Consider the following 22,898-nt stretch of genomic DNA (forward strand, 5'->3'; position numbering starts at 1 on the left):
ACCTCACTGCTCCAACCCGACTGCACTAGCGCCGCATTGCAACTCCGCGACTGGCAGGTCCGGACTGCGCTCCAGGCGCGTTCCAACTGACTGGCAGACCCGAACTCACGACGTGAACCCTCTTACGACAGACAACGACCGGGAAGCAGTCGAGCAAGGATACTACGAGAGGGGATATATCGATACGCGCTGCTAGCACCGGTCAAGGTCAGGCAAAGCAGCAACTCAGTGACAGTAGTAATGTAGATTAACGTAGTGAGGCGGAAGTATGTCAAAAACAGGGTGTAAAGTACATAATGGCGGGAAGACGAGCCACGCACGGCTCAGTTTCGTCACACCCCGGATTTGTCTGAAACACTTCACCGTTTTTTTAACTTTCTGCCAATGCCAACGACGTAGTAGTTGTAGTCTCAGAACTGGGTGCTGAAGCAGGTTCTGTTGGTAGCGCCGAGCGCGGATACGTCAGCATTTCCCCTCAAACGTCTCCGCCCACCGCAAAGACCAGTCTTGTCATGTAGATTTTTGTTCATATTTTCAGCAACTGTTTTTCAAGAAAGCCAGTGTTAAGAAATAGCATGCTATTTGGGTAAAAAATTGTGTGGTTTTTTTTTTTAATGCAGCTGGTGTGCTATTTCTTCACGTCGAAAATCTTGTGATTTTATTCACACACTCCCCGCCACCCCCCACCCCCACCCCCACCTCACCCACGCCATCGGGCTTCTTCTTTGTGCCACCTGTACTTGCTTCACACAGTCAGAGGCAGCTGGACGTGATGAAAGCTCAAAAACCAGTAAGACTCCTTCACACAGTGAAAGTTAAATTATATTCTACAATTTCAAATATGTAACGAAAATTGCAAGCAAAATATAAAATAAAAATATCTGCAGTCGATATAAACATTTCAATATAAGTATATCGATATATCAGAGAAAACATATCGTATATATATATATTGATATTTTTTGGAAAATTTTCGAATCATCGGTATTTTATGCAGAGTCCTAGTGGAGACGTGACCAGAGCTCGCATGCGGGCTTTGCCAGCGCCACCATCCACCACGGCGGCTGCAGCAACAACAGTGGTGTGATGGAGGGGGTAACGGCCAACGCATGTAGGACGCTGACGCGAACAGATCGGCAATCGTAAGGAAACACCTGAAGATGGCGACAAGTCTGTTCGACGAAACAAGACAGACGATTTAGAAATTCTTCCAATCCATATGTGGCATACAGCAAACCAGTGCTTAACAGTATTGGTTAAAAACAGTCTCGGTTGCAATTTTAGTGTTTTAGGTGGTACCTGAGCCCCCACCTTATTCTGTTACTCGCTCCTGTGAACGGCAACGCGTTGTGCAGATCTTGGTGTCGTTCGCGTCCATCTAGAAAAGTTTTTACTGTGCTTAACGAAGGCGATGTTTGCCAGATATATTCGACAATGCCCTTTGGCTACACTGAGTAAAGGATCCTTCTAAGAAATACCAAATTAAGATAACCTGAAGATGCCTAAATAAGGCGAAACACGTAGCTGAAAAATAAAAAAAATAAAATTGCAAAACAATGGTTCAAATGGCTCTGAGCACTATGGGACTTAACATCTATGGTCATCAGTCCCCTAGAACTTAGAACTACTTAAACCTAACTAACCTAAGGACATCACACAACACCCAGTCATCACGAGGCAGAGAAAATCCCTGACCCCGCCGGGAATCGAACCCGGGAACCCGGGCGTGGGAAGCGAGAACGCTACCGCACGACCACGAGCTGCGGACGATAATAAAATTGCAACCGAGACTGTTTTTAACCAATACGGACGATCTACGGCGTAACCCAAGCGAACCCCTGAGTATTCTGCGAGTTAGAAATTTGCCGCGAAAACATCAGATGGCATATACATTTACTGGAATGTTCTGTAGGTTGAGGTGGGATATTATGGCCACCTTACGCCTCCCCTCTCCCGCAGAACCTGTGTCTATGTGAATTTCGTCTTGTGTTGTTTTGGATAGTGAATCAAACTCACAGGTGGTGTGTTTCTCGCTCCGGCTGTTCTCCTGCCTTATGTGGACATCTCGTGCCACATCCACTTGTAGCATCATAGGGCAGGTCTTCTCCGGTTCGTGCCTGGTACAACATGTGAGGAATCGTATCAGCATACCGAGAGAATCTCAGATACTTTCAGGGAGAGGCGATTGAAATTTCAGGATCACATCCTGAGGATGAATGATGTCACACTTACCAAAATAAATGTCCATGTTGCCTTCTCAATAATAATTAAGAACATCTGGCTCCTCGAAACTATAAGATCTTCACAAAACTGGCGCCGCAGGTGACATGGTACGAGACGGAAATGCGCTGAGAATAGTAAGCGAGAATTATCGGAGAAATTTGAAAACTGGAACGAAAAGAACGTGGACAGAGGAACGTAAAATGTAGTCCATCTACAAAGGAAACTGGTTACAATTCACTTTCTGTCCTACCTTAGAATATTGCTCGGGTGTTTGGACCTGTATCGAAGAGGACTAAGTGCAAGGAAACTTTCCGACATAGAGTGAATTTCAGTTTTTGCTGCCGTTCTTCTAGGTGGTGTTTGCTGGAAATTATACAGTCAAGTTAACTCCTAGGTATTAGCGGTGTTTTCGTATAGGACTCACCGTCCTGTTGGCTTCTTAGTTGTTGCGATGCAAAGTGACTCTTAAAGATTTGAATGGACTAGGTTGCAACTTCTGTTTGGTATAACGCTCATGAAGAGTACGTGGATCACTATTCAGAGTAGATTCCAGTTGTTCAAACGACCTTGCCTGTGTGTTAACTGCTAAATCGTCAGGATGGGCAAATTTGTTTGATGGTGTGTTGAGTAAGACCGAAAAAATGTATGATTTGAAACGTAACTGAACTTTGAGGGAGGCCATTATGAAGTGTTCTGACGCTGCTTATCTTGTCTCCCACGTGGACTCTGTAGTGGCGTAGCAAGACAGCCACGCCACTCGGAGGTAGCCGAAAGGCACGCGTTAAGCTCACGCAGATTGGCGTGAGGTCTGGAACAAGGTAAAGTAATTATCCTATAAAGAAAAGAACGTAGTTCTTGGAATACTTAACTTTAATCCAAAATTGTAGAACATCGCTCTTGATGATACATGCTTCATATAATAAATATCAAAGGCTATGGCGCCTTGCTAGGTCGTAGCAAATGACGTAGCTGAAGGCTATGCTAACTATCGTCTCGGCAAATGAGAGCGTAATTGTTAGTAATCCATCTCTGGCAAAGTCGGCTGTACAACTGGGGCGAGGGCCAGGACGTCTCTCTAGACCTGCCGTGTGGTGGCGCTCGGTCTGCTATCACTGACAGTGGCGACACGCGGGTCCGACGTATGCTAGCGGACCGCGGCCGATTTAAAGGCTACCACCTAGCAAGTGTGGTGTCTGGCGGTGACACCACAGACTCTGAAACTTCCCCGCAGTAGCAGAGATTTCATGCTCCCTCGATGTTTGCTTGCATTTGGTGACCTTTGCGAGTTTACCTTAAAGCCAGTGGATACAAATTGCCATATGCTGGTGACAGATCTGGCAGCACTACTCGTGTGATTTTGGAGCATATACTGTACTCGAACATTATGAATCACCTTGAAGAAAATGACTTATTGATAGATAACCAACACGGATTCAGAAAATATCGTTCTTCTGCAACACAGCATGCTCTTTATTCCCATGAAGTAATGAGTGCTGTCGACAAGGGATCTCAGATCGATTATTAATCAAATTGCGTGCGTATGGAGTATCGTCTCAGTTGTTTGACTGGATTCGTGATTTCCTCTCAGACAGGTCACAGTTCGTAGTGATAGACGGTAAATCATCGAGTAGAACAGAAGTGATATCTGGCCTTCCGCAAGGTAGTGTCATAGGCCCTCTGCTGTTCCTGATTTACATAAATGATCTAGGTGATAATATGAGCAGCCCCCTTAGATTGTTTGCAGATGAAGCTGTAATTTACCGTCTAGTAAAATGGTCAGACGATCAATTCCAATTACAAAATGATCTAGAGAGAATTTCTGTATGGTGCGAAAAGTGGCAATTGGCACGAAACAAAAGAAAAGTGCGAGGTCATCCACATGGGTACTAAAAGAAATCCGATAAATTTTGGGTATACGATAAATCGCACAAATCTAAGGGCTGTCAATTCGACCAAATACCTAGGAATTACAATTACGAGCAACTTAAATTGGAAAGACCACATAGATAATATTGTGGGGAAGGCGAAACAAAGACTGCGCTCTGTTGGCAGAACACCTAGAAGATGCGACAGACCCTCTGAAGAGACAGCCTGCATTACACTTGTCCGTCCTCTGCCGGAATATTGATGTGCGGTGTGAGGTCCTTACCAGGTAGGATTGACGGAGCACATCGGAAAAGTGCAAAGAAGGACAGCTCGTTTCGTGTTATCGTGAATAGGCGTGAGAGTGTCACTGATATGATACGGGAGTTGGGGTGGCAGTCACTGAAACAAAGGCGGTCATCTTTGCGGCGAGATCTATTTACGAAATTTCAATCAACAACTTGCTCTTCGGAATGCGAAAATATTTTGTTGACACCCACCACGTAGAGAGAAATGATAATCATAATAAAATAAGAGATATCAGAGCTCGAACGGAAAGTTTACGTGTTCCTTTTTCCCACGCGCCATTCGAGAGTGAAATGGTAAAGAAGTAGTATCAAAATGGTTCGATGAACCCTCTGCCAGGCAGTTAAGTGTGAATTGCAGAGTAACCATGTAGATGTATGTCTCATCCACAAGCGGCAGCCAAACGCGAACCTGCCTCCCGGTCCTGGCGAAGACAACGCATGGGGATGGCCTGTTACGTGCCAGCCTGAGGGGAGATATAAAAGCAAAATAACGATCACCGACGCAAACTTCCCGGCCTCTACTGATGCAGGACTAGGGAACTCATCTGCCAGCTCAAACCTCACACACTGTACAAAGAAGGGCAGCTTCGACTCGCGGGGAGGCGTCACAGAAGTGTTAAAAAATTTGGATAGCCATCTTTTGAAGAACCTTTCCAGAACCAGTACTGACAGAAAACTCGACAGACATTCCCCCCCCCCCCCCCCCACCGTCCCTTCCCCACCCCACCCCCTTCAGTTCCTGTAGGGCCCGCGACGACAGAGCAATTACAGCACGCACACCGGCATTTAAGCTTTTATTCTTCGTGCGCTCCATAAGCGATTGGAACGGGAGGAGGCCCTTCACAGGACTCTACAGGTCCCGCTTCGCCGCTCGACATTTCCAACAAGAGCTGCGTTGGATCCTTCCATAGCAGAACGCTGGCGTTCCGTTTCTGATTATCGACGTTTTGCACAACACGGCAGAATTAATGCCGTACACATGGCTGACACGTGCGCGCCGTTTAGCGAGCTAAAGGGAGACATACGACAAGTCGGCTTAAGCATGACCGTGTTTCGGATGTACAGACCCCTGCGCTGAAACTGTTGTGCCACTGCTTCCAGGGGAAATTTTGTGATTGGTAACTAGCCCGAAAATATACGACAGCCGTACTGTAAGTAATGGGCAACAATTTTAAGAATTTTTAATCGTTATTTTCCTGCAATAAATCAAGCACATAATCTTAACCCACACACTTTTTGTCACTCTTAAATATAGTCTCCGTTCCTTTGCACATTTTTCCAATCGTTATGCAAGTTGCAAAATACTCTTACAATAGAACTCAGTTCCAGTTTTCCCGAAGGCACTGACGCGCTGCATGCTGAGCGCTGCGCGACCGATACGGTCGCAGGTTCGAATCCTGCCTCGGGGATGGATATGTGTGATGTCCTTAGGTTAGTTAGGTTTAAGTAGTTCTAAGTTCTAGGGGACTGATGACCTTAGAAGTTAAGTTCCATAGTGCTCAGAGCCATTTGAACCATGCTGAGCGCCTTCCATCGCCACGTAGCGTTGGCCCCGCATCCGCTCCTTAACAGAACCGAAAGGGTAATAGCCGGAGGATGTGTCAAGTAGGGCTAATGAAAAAATTTCGATACGCGTCGATATATATGAACATTTAAAAAATATATCGATATAAAAACTTTGTGGACACTCCATGCCACCGATGTATCGACTTATCGACATCAAAGCTGCAATATCGAGTCCCGATATTTTTTCGAAATTTTCGTAAAATATTCGAAGTTGTTCTTTTGAAATTGCAGTAGGACTTAATTTTACTTTCACTGTGTGAGGGAGTCATTATTTTTTGAGCTTTCCTCACGTGAACTATTTCTGTTTGTGTGAAGCAACTATATGTAGTAGCACATAATAACTCCAACTGCACTGGGGGGGGTTAATGGAATGTGAGGAAACAGCACACCAATTGCGTCAAAAAACAATTTTTAACCCACCTAGTGTGCTATTTCTTCTCATCGACATTCTTGAAAAACAGTTACTGAAAATGAAGTACCAAAGTGGAAATGACAAGATTGGTCCTTGCGGTGGGCGGAGACGTGCGCGGGGATATGGTGACGTAATCGGCGCTCGGCGCTACCAACAGAAACTACAACTTTTAGCTTCGCCACACAATTTTGACACTACAACTGCTAGGTCACTGGCGTTGGCAGAAATGAAAAAAAAAAACAGGTAATTCGACATGAAGTGTTCCTGGCAAATGCGATGTGTGACGAAACCGAACGACGGACCCGCAGGACACCTTTTATTGTGCCACTTACACGTAGTTACGTGCTTGTCGCCAAGCGTGAGCGTGCATCGTTTTCCTTTGAATTCTTGCTCTGAGGTGGACGGCCAGGCTCCTACCTTGTTGATGTACACAATATCTAATAATAAATCGAAACTTAAATACACACCTCTAAAACTGGCAGTATGTTTACAATGTGAAGCCGATACTTTTATAAGCATGTACGTCGATATTTTTTCCTCCGATATATCGATACTTTGTTTCGGTATGTCGAGAGCCGATAATGATATTTTTTTAAAATATTGATGTATCGGATTCCCTATATTTTAAAAAATATAAACAATGCTAGTGTCAAGTAGGGAGGATGTGAGAGAGTTTCCCACCTAAGTGTCCCCGTCTTATTCAAATTGACACGTCCAGTGTGAGGACGTGCGTTATCCTTTTGCAGGCTGTCCTTCCCAGGGCATTTAGGCAATGGACGACGAAGCCTTAGTGTCAGGATCTAGCAGGAAGCATTTGTGGTTTGTCTGAGTTCAAGATAATCGACCAGAATGCAACACTGTGCATCTCAGAAGACACTGCCCATAACTTTGCCGCCGGCCGGAGTGGCCATGCGGTTCTAGGCGCTGCAGTCTGGAGCCGAGCGACCGCTGCGGTCGCAGGTTGGAATCCTGCCTCGGGCATGGCTGTGTGTGATGTCCTTAGGTTAGTTAGGTTTAATTAGTTCTAAGTTCTAGGCGACTGATGACCTCAGAAGTTAAGCCGCATAGTGCTCCGAGCCATTTGAACCATAACTTTGCCGGCAGATGGCACTGTCTATACTTTCTCCTTCGATCACAAATCCGAGCGGTGAAATTCCATTCTCTGGCTTTTGGTTTCAGGCTCGTAATGATGGAATTAGCTTACATCGCACGTCAAAAAACCGTCAGCCTAATTTTGGAATCTCTGAAGAAGGCATGGGTGATGGTTTTTTTCTGCAGTTGTGGCCTTCGGTCAATTGACGTGTGACTCAAGGAGCGCAAGCTGTTCGGTACCTAAGCTACGTCTTTTCGGTCATTGCACTGTGTCCCACTGAGAGTTTGGCAGCGATTTCATTCACTGTGACGCACCGTCTCTGACGAGTTGATCAACACTTCGCTTGTTGCGTTCTTTGGAGGCAGTTCGATGGCGATCACTACGAGGCACATCTTGTATACACGTGATTTCATCTTTGAAATGTTTTACCCACCATGAAACAGTGCGGGCTGAAACTGTGAGCCCGTCTTCTCACACGGAGGTTGGAATCCTGTTCTTGATCAATTCCGAAAACGACCTTTCTGCACTGCTCCTTGTGACCATAAGTGACAGGTTCGTTCTTAGAGCGACCTCGGTATTAGGAAAACAATTTTGCGTGTTACAGGTCCTGATTTCGAAGAGGTAAAAAAAAAAGTCATTCCAAGAAATTGAACTCACTTTGGAATGCCAAAATTTAGTTAAAGACTCTTTTAAAATTTTTTAGCGGTTTTGCCAATTGAAGCACCACGTGTCTGAGCGGGACACCTTGGGAACTTGGCGCGAAGGAACGCGTGATTGCTGACTTTATGCACGTTAGCTGTTCACTGATAATTCAGCTGCATATGCCCACACAAAATAATTAAGTCTGCAAAGTCAGTGGAAAAACAGTTTAGATCGCGATGATTATTTTATTAAAACGACTAGTTCGGCATGGTCTTGGGCCATCTTCAGAATGGCACCATCATCTGACGCTGACAGTGTCTAGGAAAATCAGTAGACCTCAGTCTCTGAAACTAATTGCCAGTTTCAGCGATTGAGGTCTACTGACTCTCCTAGACATTTGCTAAGCAGACAACTGCTTAATTGTTTCAGCGACTGAGGTCTACTGACTTCTTGACATTGTCAACTTCAGCTGATGGTGCCATTCTGAAGATGGCCTTAGACTAGACCGAAACTAGTCGTTTTAATAAAATAATCATCTCGATCTGTTTCTTCACTGATTTTACATAGCTTACAAGATCACTGTTTCTCAAAACCGTTATCAAAAATTTTAAATTGCGACTGCGTTTGGTGCAATTATAATAGGGCCCGCACCACAGTATTAAAGGAAATATTTTTTTAAAACTGTTTGTGCTGCAGGTCCCTAGTCTACAGCCTAGATGTAGCCTGCGTGTAAATGCAACTTTTCACCAGCAAGGCTTTACCTCTACAATGATGTTGCAGTGCCATTAATTTGGCTCATGCTGAATCGAGATGTGTTGCACCTTTCCGCATATCTTTATAAGTTTAAAAGCAAATTTGGTCACACATAGGTAAATACTGTTGATTGTACAAACCACGGGTAGGATTAAACAACAAACTCTAGACTTCTAGCACACCGAGAGACGTAAATTTTTGGAACGAACCAGATGACATGCTAGGGTTCGTACTGTGTGGATGCATGTAATGGTGATGCAGTGAAAAGTCAAAGTAGTTCGTGTTCGTATGAATGAAAAGAAGTGAGAGGGCGAGATCAGGCCCCGGCACGTAGACCCATTTCGAACAGCACCGTCGAGGCGATGGAGATTTGCCTATCTGGCAAACAGATTACCATCAGTATCGTCACATTCTCTAACTCCAACTCTCTGAAGTTCTACGAGAGGTCTAGAATTTAATCCAGGACATTTCTCAGAGACTAGTGGCGAGGAACTTTGCGGCACCACCTATCTTCTCGTTGCTGGCCAAATACTGGCACCAGACAGGATTCGAACCGCCTCATCTCCGAGACGAGTGCCCCTCCACAGGTGTACGTTAGCGTCTTCAGCTCTAGAGGCGGGGCGGCCACTCAGTAATCCTGCTAAACTCCTAGGCTACATTTTACAATTTTTGATAACACAAGTGTAATAGTCTCTCCTCTGCTTTGTGAGCCGAAACCTTCCGATCCTTGTGTCCAAGCCGGGACAGGAAAGCAGACTACGACGTGCCGTGACGTCAGGGCTGACAAGACGGTGTCAGCACTGTTGATGCAATAGCACACGACCGAGCAGTAGGCTTTCTACAGTGACATCATAAGGGGATTTCCAGTAGCTTCCCTGGAAGGGTACCCACTCTCTGCTACCGGCCACGATCTATGACAGACCCATCCGAAATCTTGAGATCCTTTATTTCCTCCCGCTATATACACTACTGCCCATTAAAATTGCTACACCACGCACATGACGTGCTACAGAAGCGAAATTTAACGGACCGGAAGAAGATGCTGTGATATGCAAATGATTAGCATTTCAGAGCATTAACACAAGGTTGGCGCCGGTGGCGACACCTACAACGTGCTGACATGAAGAAAGTTTCCAACTGATTTCTCATACACAAACAGCAGTTGACCGGCGTTGCCTGGTGAAACGTTGTTGTGATGTCTCGTGTAAGGAGGAGAAATGCGTACCATCACGTTTCCGACTTTGATAAGGTCTGATTGCAGCCTATCGCGATTGCGGTTTATCGTATCGCGACATTGCTGCTCGCGTTGGTCGAGATCCAATGACTGTTAGCAGAACATGGAATCGGTGGGTTCAGGAGGGTAATAGGGAATGCCGTGCTGGATCCCAACGGCCTCGTATCACTAGCAGTCGAGATGACAGGCATCTTATCCGCATGGCTGTAACGGATCGTGCAGCCACGTCTCGATCCCTGAGTCAACAGATGGGGACGTTTTCAGGACAACAACCATCTGCACGAACAGTTCCACGACGTTTGCAGCAACATGGACTATCAGCTCGGAGACCATGGCTGCATCACAGACAGGAGCGCCTGCGATGGTGTACTCAACGACGAACCTGGGTGCACGAATGGCAAAACGTCATTTTTTCGGAGGAATCCAGGTTCTGATTACGGCGGCGACATGATGGTCGCATCCGTGTTTGGCGACATCGCGGTGAATGCACATTGGAAGCGTGTATTCGTCATCGCCATACTGGCGTCTCGGTCACCCCTTGTTCGCATTGACGGCACTTTGAACAGTGGTCGTTACATTCCAGATGTGCTACGATCCGTGGCTCTACCCTTCATTCGATCCCTCCGAAACCCTACATTTCAGCAGGATAATGCACGGCCACATGTTGCAGGTCCTGTACGGGCCTTTCTGGATACAGAAAATGTTCGACTGCTGCCCTGGCCAGCACATTCTCCAGATCTCTCACCAATTGAAAAAGTCTGGTCAATGGTGGCCGAGCAACTGGCTCGTCACAATACGCCAGTCACTACTCTTAATGAACTGTGGTATCGTGTTGAAGCTGCATGGGCAGCTGTACCTGTACACGCCATCCAAGCTCTGAGTCAATGCCCAGGCGTATGAAGGCCGTTATTACGGCCAGAGGTGGTTGTTCTGGGTACTGATTTCTCAGGACCTATGGACCCAAATTGCGTGAAAATGTAATCACAAGTCAGTTCTAGTATGATATATTTGTCCAATGAGTACCCGTTTATCATCTGCATTTCTTCTTGGTGTAGCAATTTTAATGGCCAGGAGTGTACTTTGTTACGACACCGAGTTCAGTTCTTGCAATTTCAGCAGTTACCTTTAAAACGAGTACAGGCATCTTGATTATTCACCAGTATTGAAAATGAAAAATCTGTTCACGAAAGAGAACCTTCTCATATACACGAGAACAGTTACAGCCACAAGGTGATTAGCGAGGGGGAAGTATCTATCTGTGATGGCTAGAATACGTTCAGTAACGATAGTAACGACTATGTAAAGGGCATGTGTCTCGACCGCACCAAGTTCATTCGGTACAAAATTTAGTCGTTACATTTGAACTCGGTTTACATCCGAGCTAATGGAACCAAACGCAAGCGACGACCATTCACATACAATTTGCCATTGTTCACTGCCATTCGCTTGTGTAGTGTGAACAAGCATGTACACTTAGTGGGAACAGAAGAGATGGAATAATGAGCATAGGCTATGAAAGCTACATTTTCTATGTTTTGGCGCAGGACACAATATACAATCACGATCCAAAACAATCATATTCAGAATTGTTTTTCGTTACGAGCGCTCCGTTTTTGACGAGGTAGGCAGTAAGCAAAATGACGTAGGACGCGAAATACATGGAGGTATGCACTGAACACTGAATTGCAGCACCAGCTTTCCTTACCAGTATTTCAAAACTCTGACGATATGTCGATTGACGGTTTTCGCTGGCTTCTCATTACTGTTGACGGGAAATTTTAACAGCAGAGCACTAGTTACCGACACCAAATAGAAACTAATATAAACTTAAAAAAGCTAGCATTTGCATTGTAGTTATTAGCAACTCGAGACGTTTACGCTGGTGATGTTTCGCATTTGAATAACTGCTCTATGTGTAATGACATACGCAGTGCTTCATTGATCTTATTAGAGTACGTACACTCAAGATAATGTTAATGAAATATGATGAATGAAATGAAAATGTGAATTGTAAAGTCTGCTATAGACAGCTGGTGTGCAAAACCTAAGGATGAAAGTAACTTTCGCATGATGTTCCACTGTCGAGTACATAGCTCGAGGAAACCTGAACCATACACATAAAGAACTGCTATAGTATAGAAAGTAAGTCAAATAAATACACTGTGAGATGAACATAAATGACACTCTTATTCAAAGACAATGCAAATAGAAATGGAAATGAGCGTTTGGCGTCATTGGCCGGGAGGCCCCTTACGGGGCAGGTCCGGCCGCCTTTGGTGCAGGTCTTACTACATTGGACGCCACGCTGGGCGACCTGTGCGCCGGATGGGGATGAAATGATGATGAAGACAACACAACACCCAGTCCCTGAGCGGAGAAAATCCCCGACCCAGCCCGGAAATCGAACCGCGGCCCGTATTCAAAGACAGTAATTACACTGAAGTCACCGCGATTCATGATGATGGTCCCCTGGACATTACAGAAGGCGGGGCGTGGTTCTTAATAGGGCGTGTGGCCACTATGGACGGCAATGCGTGCCCTGCAACGTGCTTCCATGCTGACAAATTGGTTGGTGAAGAGTTATTGTGCTAGGGCGTCCCATTCCATCACCAGCACGTTTGTTGACGGTCGTTGGCGTATGTGGGCGTACTTTTTTTTTTTCACTAGCTGCTTATATTTTATGACCCACCGTCTAATTTCTTATGGTGGGTCGTATATTGCCACTTAGCCGCTGTGACTGGGTCCGGGGTCCGCAGTGACTGAAAGTAACACCACCCCGGCTCCCGTCCCCACTCACACCGTTGCCCGTGTCCCGCCACGTAGAGGCGGGCTCTGCTTCATTTGATATCTTTTTTTTTTTGTGCAGCATTAGAAAAACTTATAACTAATACAAAATCAAGTAAGATAGTAATAAACAAAACGAAATTAAATATTTAGAAAGCAGGAAGGAAGAGAACTGAATAGAGAAGTTATAGGTATAATATTGCCCGTCACCTGGTTGTGGGCGGCGGCCCGGGTCTTGGAATGACCCTCAAGACGCTGGCCGTTGCTCACCATGCCTTTAACATCTACCATCCTAAAAACTACCTTAACTGGAAGAGATTAGGGTACGTTAAAGCTAGAAACTAAGACTAAGACCTCCATGTCCAGCCGGCTAAACTATTTACGATGTACAATAGAGAGGTAACTGATTTTGTGCTTGGCTCAAAGTTGCTAATGAAAGGGTACTCGTGGTAAAAGTAATAAGGTAATGACGCTAACGGTTTGTGTTGAGCCTACAGGGCTCCTAGTAGAGTACATCAGGTCCAAGTACCTCCCGGCCCCGCCGACAACACGGCCTGAACGGTGGTTTTCCCCGATCTACCATAGGTATCCGTCGGGTTGGGCTCAAAAGAGAGGAACCACAATTAAGATCCTTCCATCCAGGACGTGCGCCGCCTCTTACCAGGGGGGCGTAGGTCCCTTGAAGAGGTGCCCAACTTTAAGCTTCAGATGAGAAGTTCTTAGTATAGTGGAGGTTGAGGTATAGGCTGTGTAGGTTGGTTGTACAAACAGTTCACACTGAGCCAATGAGGCTTTCAATGATACGTGGTGTGGCAGTTAGCACCTTCCGGCCCCGCCAGCAACACAGCCTGAGCGGTGGTTTTCCCTGATCTACCATAGGTATCCGTCGGGTTGGACTCGAAAGAGAGGGACCACAATTAAGATCCTTCCATACAGACTGTGCACTGCCTCTTAACGGAAGGCGTAGGTCCGTTGAAGAGGTACCTAGCTTTAAGCTCTTATTGGACATGGAGATGCTGTTAACTATTTATATATAAGGTGCAATCTGTTTTTAGGATTGTGTGTGACTTGTGCACCTCTTGTCGGTTGTTCCACTCTGTTCTTTGAAGTTGACTTGGTTGACACTATGGATCATCCGCGCTGGACGCTTCAATATCTGTGTTGGTGCCCTGGTCTGTATCTGTTTCTTCTTCATCACTCGTGGTGCTAATCATATCTGTGTCCCCCTGGGCATCTTGACGTCTGTTTGGACCGACTTGCCTACGGTAGGGTCTGTTGCGCAAGTATTCTATTTGTTGGATCTTCGAGATTTCGTCCGTTAGTTTGTTGAGTTCAGTCCACCTTTCCGGGTCGCGTATTATGGCATGTAGTTCGTTCTGTGTGTTCAGGCGATTTATGTGTACTGTGTGTCTTATGTTCGTGCGTTGTCCGCAGAAGAAGACAGTATGTTCAGGGGAACATTCTGCTGCGGGCGTCTGCTGCTGTGGGCGTTCTGAAATGCGTCCCCCTAACGCATGCCACACGCATGCCCCCTAACGCATTGGATATAAGTCGGGGAAACGTGTAGTCAAGTCCAGTCGCCGAATATCTTCTCGTTCCAAAAGCTCCTCCACCGATGCAGTTTGATGCGGTGGCGCATTCTGTCATCCACAAAAATGAAGTCAGGCCCGAATGCGCCTCCACAAAGACGCAAGTGGCGAAGGGATACTGTGTCACAATGACGTTGATCGGTGACTGTACCGTGTTCAAAGATTTGGAGGTCAGTACGCCCAATGTAACTGCATGTCTCCCCACCATAACATCTGGCCCACCAAAACTGATCATGTTCGACTGCGTTCCTGGCTGCATTACGTGTTCCATCGGCTTATGAGGGTACGCCCAGCACTGTTGAACATAGTCGTGGTGGCCCGTGGATTGTGTTGTGCGAAGACATAATTTTGCATGCGGGTAAAGAACCTCCAAAGCTTTGAACATCGTACACTAACAGGTTCTCTTCAACACGATGGAGTACGGCCTCTTCCAGTTGTTGTTGTTGTTGTTGTTGTTGTTGTGGTCTTCAGTCCTGAGACTGGTTTGATGCAGCTCTCCATGCTAATCTATCCTGTGCAGGCTTCTTCATCTCCCAGTACCTACTGCAACCTACATACCGAGCGAGGTGGCGCAGTGGTTAGCACACTGGACTCGCATTCGGGAGGACGACGGTTCAGTCCCGTCTCCGGCCATCCTGATTTAGGTTTTCCGTGATTTCCCTAAATCGTTTCAGGCAAATACCGGGATGGTTCCTTTGAAAGGGCGCGGCCGATTTCCTTCCCAATCCTTCCCTAACCCGAGCTTGCGCTCCGTCTCTAATGACCTCGTTGTCGACGGGACGTTAAACACTAACCACCACCACACCACAAAATGCAACCTACATCCTTCTGAATCTGCTTAGTGTATTCATCTCTTGGTCTCCCTCTATGATTTTTACCCTCCACGCTGCCCTCCAATACTAAATTGGTGATCCCTTGATGCCTCAGGACATGTCCTACCAACCGATCCCTTCTTCTAGTCAAGTTGTGCCACAAACTTCTCTTCTCCCCAATCCTATTCAATACCTCCTCATTAGTTACGTGATCTACCCACCTAATCTTCAACATTCTTCTGTAGCACCACATTTCGAAAGCTTCTATTCTCTTCTTGTCCAAACTATTTATTGTCCATGTTTCACTTCCATACATGGCTACACTCCATACAAATACTTTCAGAAACGACTCCCTGACACTTAAATCTATACTCGATGTTAACAAATTTCTCTTCTTCAGAAACACTTTCCTTGCCATTGCCACTCTACATTTGATATCCTCTCTACTTCGACCATCATCAGTTATTTTGCTCCCCAAATAGCAAAACTCCTTTACTACTTTAAGTGTCTCATTTCCTAATCTAAACCGAGCGAGGTGGCGCAGTGGTTAGCACACTGGACTCGCATTCGGGAGGACGACGGTTCAATCCCGTCTCCGGCCATCCCGATTTAGGTTTTCCGTGATTTCCCTAAATCGCTTCAGGCAAATGCCGGGATGGTTCCTTTGAAAGGGCACGGCCGATTTCCTTCCCCATCCTTCCCTCACCCGAGCTTGCGCTCCGTCTCTAATGACCTCGTTGTCGACGGGACGTTAAACACTAATCTCCTCCTCCTCCTCCTCCTCCTAATCTAATTCCCTCAGCATCACCCGACTTAGTTCGAATACATTCCATTATCCAGTTAGGGAATGCGTTGTCTCCTTGGAGCACCACAGTCACGCCTGTCGACGGTGTGGGTACTCTTTCTCGAGGCCGTTCCGTAATCGTGGCCAAAAGGGTACGAGATGGCGTCGGACGTTGCGGAGAACGATGTTGACAAAGGCGACAATCAGCTCTTCCATTTCCGTGAGCTTCTGCTATCACAAGGATCATGTCGCTTTATTCTGCAAACGTGTACTCAGTCATGTTGCTCTAACACCCGCAGACACGTGAATGAGGCTCGATGCAGATCAGAGAGGTAGGATATACGTCAAACGACATGAGCTGGTCCGACGTAAGCAGTCTCCACCATGGCTAGTCTGCCGGATACATAGCAAAAATGTTTTCAATATGCTGGAGCACGAAAATGGTACGTTTTTGGACTTCGGTTCCTGTTCAGAATATTATCTACTCTTTCCCCTCTACAAGTCCTACAAGTTTGTAACGGGAATTTTCGAACACGCTGTATATTGGAGCAGTTCATTATAAAGGGTGTTTTTTTCCACCGTGTACAAACTCTAGGGGCTGATCGATGAGAGGATACGTAATAAAAAAGATCTAATGAACTGATGTCCGGAATTGCATGGCTTCCATGCTAGATACCATTTATTCAATCATACATTGTTACAGAGATTGCAGTGCTGGCCGCTGTGGCCGAGCGGTTCTAGGCGCTTCAGTCTGGAAACGCGCGACCGCTACGGCGCAGTTTCGAATCCTTCCTCGGGCATGGATGTGTGTGATGTCCTTAGGTTAGTTAGGTTTAAGTAGTTCTAGGGGACTGATGACCTCAGATGTTAAGTCCCATAGTGCTCAGAGCCATTTGAACCATTTGAGATTGCAGTCTAATACGCGTTGTACCGTGCAGCCACAGTTAAAGTATGCACGGTTTCCTCCTAGAGGATCGTACTGTTCCTCAAACTTCATGCCCTAGAGCCCTTTCCTGGCATAGTCATTGGTAATGTTGTGTCTGTTTTACTTCTCTTGCTGACTCACCTTATAGTGGATGTGATATAGAGTTGTTCACAGTATTTCCGTATTCGAATGGGGAGCTTGCCGTCATGGTGTTTACTTACGGAAACGCAAATGGTAACGGGCGGCGGGCAGCGAGGTTGTATCAGGAGGCTTATCCCCTTCGAGAAGAAGCACAGCATTCATTGTTCGCAGTAGTATTTCGCCGTTTGACTGAGACGGTCGTTTCAGGAAGCAGGAAATCATGAAGATTTGCCCGAAATGTTCTGACACCAGCCTTGGAGAGAAATGTGATTTACAGCCGAGTCAGTGCCAGGCAGTTGGCCCGCCAGTACAGGGTAAGCCAGACGACCGTGTGGAGCATTCTTCATGACAATCGCTGCTACCCTTATCACTTACAGCGTCTGCACGGCATACTAGCGGCAGACTTTCCACATCCCGAGCAGTTTTGTCACTGGTTTCTTCACCAGGCAACCACGATTCCGGGATTTGTGTCATCCATCCTATTAACAGATGAGGCCACCTTTACGGCGAGACCTTTCTTCAACTTTCATAACAGTCATGTGTGGAATAGTATGCAGAACCGCCATGCTATGGTGACAGGTAATTATCAGCGTCGGTGCTGCCGGATCGTGTGGCCGAGCGGTTCTAGGCGCTTCAGTCTGGAATCGGGTGACCATTACGGTCGCAGGTTCGAATCCTGCTTTGGGCATGGATGTGTGTGATGGCCTTAGGTTCGTTAGGTTTACGTAGTTCTAAGTTCTAGGGGACTGATGTTGAGTCCCATAGTGCTCAGAGCCATTTCAACCATTTTTTCGTGTCGACTGGGAAAATTGGCGACCGTATTTTGGGGCCAGTTTCCTTCCACATCGCCTAATAGGCCGGAACTATCGGCGTTTCTTGTAGATGCTTTTGCCTCCCATGTTGGAAGAAGTTCCCTTGATGATTCGAAGGGTTACGTGTCTGCTACATGATGGTGCTCCACTCCACTTCGCCGTTTACGTCGCGACGCATCTGAATGTCGTCTTCCGTGGTCGATGCATCGGACAAGGGGGTCCAGTTGCATGGCCTGCTCGTTCACCAGATCTCAACCCGTGCGATTTCTGGTTATGAGACTATCTCAAATTATCGTGTACGCAGAGCCCATCCCAGATGTGGAGACACTGGAGCAGCGTATTCATGCTGCCTTTGACACTGTTCCGATGCAGGCCGCCCGATGTGAACGTCTGAGACAGAACATGCTACGGCGCGTACACGCATGCGTTGACGCACATGGAAACCATTTTGAACCCATACTGTAACTGTGGCTGCATGGTACAGCGCGAATTAGACCGCAGTCTCTATAACACCGTATGACTGAATAAATGGTCTCTAGCATGGAAAGTTCATTAGACCTTTTTGTTCCCTAGAGGTTGTACATTGTGGAGAAAGTCACCCTGTCTGTATGCATCAAGTTTCATGGGGGTACTTTACTTGGCAGTGGCACACGCTGTTAAAGTTACTTTCGTCCGTAAATATTGCCCGCCACGGTGTCTTCTCGGGGTGAGGTGAGGTGAGGCGACACTTTGGCGAGCAGATAGAGAGGTGGCGGCAAGCACTGCACAGTACAGCACAGCCAGCGCGGGCCCCGCGCGGCCAGATAAGCGCCGCCAGCCAGATAAGCGAGCGCCGCCGTGCAGGCCTCGTCTCCTCACGCCTCGCCGACTCGTTGCAGGTGCGAAGAGGACACCGCAGCCGGCGGTCGCGCGCCCACCATACACGCAGACGCGGGCGCAGCAGACGCGGACGTCGACGCCGCCAGCAGCCGCCTCCAGATCGTCGCCACCAGGTGAGTGCCCAGACTGTGTGTGCCCTTCTGTTTCACGCCGACGTCACTGACCACCTGCTGTCACCGATAAGGGCGAGGAGCGTCTCTCCTAGATCACGTGCTCGCCCTGTGACGTGTTATCGATATATCGATATTTTTCAAGAAATATCGTTGTATGCCGATGATGGTGTGCCCCCGACATATCGATATCGAAATGACAATATCTAGTGCCGATATTTATATTTTATTATTTTCTTTCACAATTTTCCGTAAATATTTGAAAAACAGGTTGAAGATCCTGCTACAGCTGTAAGGTTCTTTCTTTCATTCAGAACATGACCTGTTTCGGGCTCTCACACGCCCATCGTCAGATGTTATAACTTTGTGCTGTGACCCCGAGCTCCGTACTCTGCGCTCGCTCGTATTACACCGCGTCCTGTGCTCGTCCACCGCCGTCAACTTATAACACCTGATGATGGGCGTATAGGAGACCGAAACCGATCGTGTTCTAAATAAGAGGAACTTAAAACTATAGCGGGATTTTCAACCACTGGTATAATAGTCAGCTGTGAATGTTCCTCCGACAGGATTGTTTGTAAATATTTGAAGTCGTTCTTTTCAAACTTTAGTAGAACATAATTTTCCTTACACTGTTTGAAGGAGTCTTACTACTTTTTGAGCTCTCGTCACGTCCAGTCTTTCTCTTCGGCAGTGTGAAGCACAAAAGAAGTACGACTGCACTCGAGGATGGCACTGTGAATATCTAATAATATATATATATATTCTTTTTTTGTCATCAGTCTTCTGACTGCTTTGATGCGGTCCGACACAAATTCCTCTTCCGTGCTAACCTCTTCATTTCAGCGTAGCGCTTGCAACCTTCGTTCTCAATTATTTGCTGGATGTATTCCAATCTCTGTCTTCCTCTACCGTTTTTGCCCTCTACAGCTCCCTCTACTACCATGGAAGTCATTCCCTCATGTCTTAACAGATGTCCTATCATCCTGTTCCTTCTCCTAATCAGTGTTTTCCACATATCCCTTTCCTCTCCGATTCTGTGTAGAACCTCCTCATTCCTTACCATATAAGTCCACCTGATTTTCAACATTCGTCTGTAGCACCACATCTCAAATGCTTCAATTCTCTTCTGTTCCGGTTTTCCCACAGTCCATATTTCGCTACCATACGATGTTGCACTCCAGACGTACATTCTCAGACATTTCTTCCTCAATTTAAGACCGACATTTGATATTAGTAGACTTCTCTTGGTCAGGAATGCCCTTTTTGCCATTGCTAGCCTGCTTTTGATGTCCTCCTTGCTCCGTCCGTCATTGGTTATTTTACTGCCTAGGTAGCAGAATTCCTTAATTTCATCTACTTCGTAACCATCAGTTATGATGTTAAGGTTCTCGCTGTTCTCATTTCTATTACTTCTCAATACCTTCGTCTTTCTTCGATTTACTCTCAGTCCGTACTCTGTACTCATTAGAGTGTTCATTCCATTCAGAAGATAATGTAATTCTTCTTCGCTTTCACTCAGGATAGCAATGTCATCAGCCAATCGTATCATTGACATCCTTTACCTTGAATTTTAATTCCACTCCTGAACCTTTCTTTTATTTCCACCATTGCCTCCTCGATGTACAGATTGAACAGTATGGGCGAAAGACTACATCCTTGTCTTACACCATTTTTGATACGAGCACTTCGTTCTTGGTCGTTCACTCTTATTATTCCCTCTTGGATCTTTTACAGTTTGTATATGACCCGTCTCTCCCTATAGCTTAACCCTACCTTTCTCAGAATTTCGAACATTGTGCACCATTTTTCATTGTCGAACGCTTTTTCCAGGTCGACAAATCCTACGTAGGTGTCTTGATTTTTCTTTAGTATTCCTTCCATTATTAACCGCAACGTCAGAATTCCCTCGTTCGTGCCCTAATCTTTCCTAAAGCCAAAGTGATCGTCATCTAGCGCATCCTCAATTTTCTTTTCCATTCTTCTGTATATTGTTTTTGTCAGCAACTTGGATGCATGAGCTGTTAAGCTGATTGCGCGGTAATTCTCGCACTTATCAGCTCTTTCCGTCTTGGGAACTGTGTTGATGATGTTTTTCCGAAAGTAAGACGGTATTTCACCAGACTCATTCATTCTACACACCAGTGTGAAAAGCCGTTATGTTTCCACTTCCCCCAACCATTTTAGAAATTCCGATGGAATGTTATCTATCCCCTTTGTCTTATTTGATCTTAAGTCCTCCAAGTCCTCTGATTCTAATGCCCGGTCTCCTATCTCTTTTAAATCGACTCCTGTTTCGTCTTCTAAAACATCAGACAAATATTACCCCTCATAGAGGCTTTCAATGTATTCTTTCCACCTCTACATGAAACAGTGGAATTCCCGTGGCACTCTTAATGTTATCAACTTTGCATTTAATGTCACCGAATGTTGTTTTGGCTTTCCTGTATGCCGAGTCAGTCCTACTGACAAACATTTCTTGTTCCATTTCTTCATATTTTTCATGCAGCCATTTCGTCTTAGCTTCCCTGCACTTCCTATTTATTTCGTTTCTCAGCGGCTTGTATTTCTGTATTCCTGAGTCTCCCGGAACGTTTTTGTACTTCCTCCTTTCATCGATCAATTGAAGTATTTCTTCTGTCACTCATGGTTTCTTCGCAGTTAGCTTCATTGTGTCCATGTTTTCCTTCCCAACTTCTGTTATCGCCCTTTTTAGGGATGTCCATTGCCCTTCAACTGTACTGCCTGCTGAGCTATTCCTTATTGCTATATCTATAGCCTTAGAGAACTTTAAGCGTATCTCGTCATTCCTTAATACTTCCGTATCCCACTTCTTTGCGTATTGATTTTTCGTGACTAATGACTTAAACTTCAGCCTACTCTTCATACTACTATATTGTGATCTGAGTCTATATCTGCTCCTGGGTACGCCTTACAATCCAGTATCTGATTTCGGAATCTCTGTCTGACCATTAAATCTTCCCGTATCACCCGGCCTTTTCCAAGCACACCTCCTCCTCTTGTGATTTCTGAACAGAGTATTCGCTATTACTAGCTGAAGTTTATTACAGAACTCAATTAATATTTCTCCGCTCTCATTCTTTGTCCCAAGCCCATATTCTCCTGTAACGTTTTCTTCTGCTCCTTCCCTGCAACTCCATTCCAGTCTCCCATGACCATTAGATTTTCATCTCCATGTACGTACTGTATTAACCTTTCAATAGCCCTCATACACTTTCTCTCTCTCTTCATCATCATCTTGGCCGCCCCCGGTAGCTGAGCGATCAGCGCGAGAGTCAGTCCTAAGGGCCTGGATTCGATTCCCGGCTGCGTAGGCGATTTTCTCCTCTCAGGATCTGGGTGTTGTGTTATCCTACTCATCATCATTTCATCCCCGTCACCGCGTAAGTCGCCGAAGTGGCGTCAATTCGAAAGACTTGCACCCGGCGAACCGTTATCCGACGGGAGGCCCTAGTCACTCGACATTTACATTTCTTTCTTCAGATTGCGACGTTGGCATGTATACCTGAACTATCGTTGTACGTGTTGGTCTGCTGTCGATTCTGATAAGAACAACCCAGTCACTGAACTGTTCACAGTAACACACTCTCTGCCCTACTTTCCTATTCATAACGAATCCTACTCCCGTTATACCATTTTCTGCTGCTGTTGATATTACTCTATACTCACCTGGCTAACAATCCTTGTTTTCTTCCACTTCACTTCACTGGCCCCTACTATATCTAGATTGAGCCTTTGCATTTCCCTTTTCAGATTTTCTAGTTTCCCTACCACCTTCAAGTTTCTGACATTCCACGCCCCAAATCTTACAATTTTATTATTTCGTTGATTATCCAATCTTTTTCTCATGGTAACCTCCTCCTTGGTAGTCCCCTCATGGAGATGCGAATGGGGGACTATTGCGGAATCTTTTGCTAAAGGAGAGACCATCATGATACTTCTTCAAT

The 22,898-nt window shown here is 46.0% G+C and overlaps 1 protein-coding gene across 1 annotated transcript in view; it reads left to right on the forward strand.

Moving 5' to 3' along the window:
* LOC126263527 (uncharacterized) overlaps window positions 1-22,898 on the forward strand; it is a 203,251-nt gene that overhangs the window by 112,353 nt on the left and 68,000 nt on the right. The window contains exon 2 of the mRNA XM_049960621.1: window positions 18,820-18,933. The gene's annotated coding sequence lies outside the window, so the exon portion shown is untranslated. The remainder of the gene's footprint in view (window positions 1-18,819; window positions 18,934-22,898) is intronic.

Source organism: Schistocerca nitens, chromosome 6 (genome assembly GCF_023898315.1).
Source record: "Schistocerca nitens isolate TAMUIC-IGC-003100 chromosome 6, iqSchNite1.1, whole genome shotgun sequence".
In the NCBI taxonomy this organism is placed as follows: domain Eukaryota; kingdom Metazoa; phylum Arthropoda; class Insecta; order Orthoptera; family Acrididae; genus Schistocerca; species Schistocerca nitens.